We start from the raw sequence: 2,879 nt of genomic DNA, 5'->3' as shown, positions 1-2,879 counted from the left end.
CAGGCAATCCACTCACCTCAGCCTCCCAAAGGCGCAGGATTATAGGCTGAGCCACCGAGTACGGCAACTTTTTTCTTTTTTCTGAGTTGGAGTCTCACTCTTGTCACCCAGACTGGAGTCATGGCCACCGCAGCCTCCACCTGCTGGGCTCAGGCGATCCTTCCACCTCAGCCTTCCAAGTAGCTGGAATGTTAATCTCTTACTGTGCCTAATTCATAAAATAAACTTTATCATAAGTGTGTATGTATAGGAAAAATCATAGTATAGGTAGGGTTGGATACTATCCCAGTTGGAGATATCCACTGGGGGTCTTGAAATATATTCCCTGGGGACGAGAAAGGGATTCTGTATTCACTTATACAAACAAATCTGAGAAGTCTGGGACAGGGAGGCGGCCATACTGTCCGCAGTGGAGACCTAGGTTTACCAGTTGTCAGTGTGTGAGTGGTGGTTGAGGCCAGGGCAGCAGAAGAGTCACTGGGGGTTTGTAGTGTGGTCTGTGACAACAGGAGGCTGGGGGCTGCGATCTTGGGAACATCAGCTCTTAAAGGAAGGGGCAGCTGGAGGAAGAGCTGCTGGCTGAAGATGCCTGCAAGGAACAGATGGAGAGGCTGATGGACTGTGCATGGGGGAAGTGGGGACAGGAAGCATGCAGGGCTTTGAGGAGGAAGTGAGAAAGGGCCAAATGCCAAAGAGAGGGCAAGGATGATCTGCAGAGAGTGTGCACTGGAGTTAGCACAAGCTGCCCCCAGGCTACCATGGTGCTTTGATAAGTTCTTCTGTGGCCATTCTATGCTTGTGCCCCATGTCCCCAGAAGGGTGAGGCCCTGGCTGTACACGGTGGCTCACATCTATAATCCAAGCACTTTGAGAGGGGGAGGTGAGAGGATTGTCTGAGCCCTGGGGTTCGAGACCAGCCTGGGCAACCTGGCAAGACCTCATCTCTACAATAAATCAAAAATTAGCTGGGTGTGGTGGCATGTACCTGTAGCTCCAGCTACTTGGAAGGCTGAGGCGGAAAGATCTCCTGAGCCCAGCAGGCTGAGGTTGTGGTAGCTATGAGCATGCCACTGCACTCCAGCGTGGGTGACAGAGTGAGACTCTGACTCAAAAAAAAAGAAAAAAGAAAAGATGAGGCCCTGGTCTGGCTAGCTTGGGCAAGCCACTTCTGTGGGTCTCTGTTTACCCATCTACTCACTGGGAATGATCACAATTTCCTTAAAGACTGTTCTATGTATAAGAAAAAAAAATTATCTTTCCTTCCACTCATCTTAGGTTCATTGACTGGGGCCCTGTAAACTAGACCAATGAACAAGAGGAAAATAGAAGTATAAATCATTCTACCAAACAGACACGTGTACTTGTATGTTTATCATAGTACTTTTCACAATAGCAAAAACATGGAACCAACCTAGATGCCCATCAGCAGTGAACTGGATAAAGGAAGTGTGTACATATGGAGTACTACACAGCCATAAAACAAGAACAAAATCATGTCATCTGCAGCAACAGGGATACAGCTGAGGCCATCGTTCAAAACAAATTATCACAGACACAGAAAACTGAAGACTACATGTTCTCACTCATAAGTAGCACTGGGCACACCCAGACACAAGAATGGGAACAACAGACACTGCGGACTCCTAAAAGAGGGAGGAGGGAAGAAGGGGGGAAAGGGCTGAAAAACCACTCATCGGGTTCCATGCTAACCACGGGAGGCTGAAAGGAAAGGCTTGATCAGAAGCCCAAACCTTGCCATCACGCAATGTACCTTTGTAACAAACCTTCACATGGACCCCCTGAATCTAAAATAAAATAAAATCTTTTTTAAAGGAAAGAAGAATAACCTGGGTGCAGTGGCCCACACCTGGAATCCCAACACTTTGGGAGGCTGAGGCAGAAAGATCACTTAAGCCCAGAAATTTGAGACCAGCCTGAGCAGTGAGACCTGGTCTCTACAAAAAAAATTAGCCGGGCATGATGGTGCATGCTTGCAGTTCCAGCTACTTGGGAGGCTGAAGTGGAAGGATCACCTGAGCCCAGGAGGTGGAGGCTGCAGTGAGCCGTGATCACATCACTGCACTCCAGCCTGGGCGACAGAGTGAGTCTCCAACTACCCTCAAAATGTGTTTAAACAAAAATAAAAAGAGAGAAAAACAAATGGAAAGTTTGTTAGCACATACATATGGGAGAACCCACAGAGGATTAACTCAAAGAAGCTGAGTTTATATAGCATCTTAGCAAAAAATATATGTATTTTGGAGTTGGAGTCTCATCTGGTAGCCCAGGCTGGAGTGCAGTGGCATGCTCACGGCCACCCCAGCACCGACCTGCTGGGCACCGGCGATCCTTCCGCCTCAGCCTTCCAAGTGGCCAGAACTACAGGTGCACACTACCACACCTGGCTAATTTTTGATTATTGTAGCGATGAGGTCTCACCAAGTTGCCCGGGCTAGTCTTGAACCCGCAGGCTCAGGCAATCCTCTCGCCTCGGTTTCCCAAATTGCTGGGATTACAGGCTGAGCCACTGAGCCCAGTCAGAAAAAAATAATTTTTTAGAGAAGTGACAAGACAAATGAAAAGGACGTTGAGCTTCTAGGGATGGCAAATGGTGGAAGGGTAAATATGTGGGGAAGCTAGTGGTAGCTAAGGGTTTGTTTTAGTGAGGTTTGTTATATAGATTCCTCTGGACTGATAGGAGTCTAGGGTTGTTTCTGGGGGAGATTAAGGATCCTCCTGCCCTTCCTGGTAGAAAGCGGGAAGTCAGAGAGTTTTTTTTGTGTCTGCTTCTTTTTAATTTTCTTCAGCTCAGAATAATCCTCATGCCAAAGGGGCATATTTTGAGGGTGGCGTATTCTGCTACCCTTCACAATGTTTAC

The sequence above is a fragment of the Carlito syrichta genome, unplaced genomic scaffold (assembly GCF_000164805.1).
Source record: "Carlito syrichta isolate Samal-C Ts95f unplaced genomic scaffold, Tarsius_syrichta-2.0.1 Scaffold304726, whole genome shotgun sequence".
Classification (NCBI taxonomy): domain Eukaryota; kingdom Metazoa; phylum Chordata; class Mammalia; order Primates; family Tarsiidae; genus Carlito; species Carlito syrichta.
Note: the sequence above shows the minus strand (reverse complement) of the source record.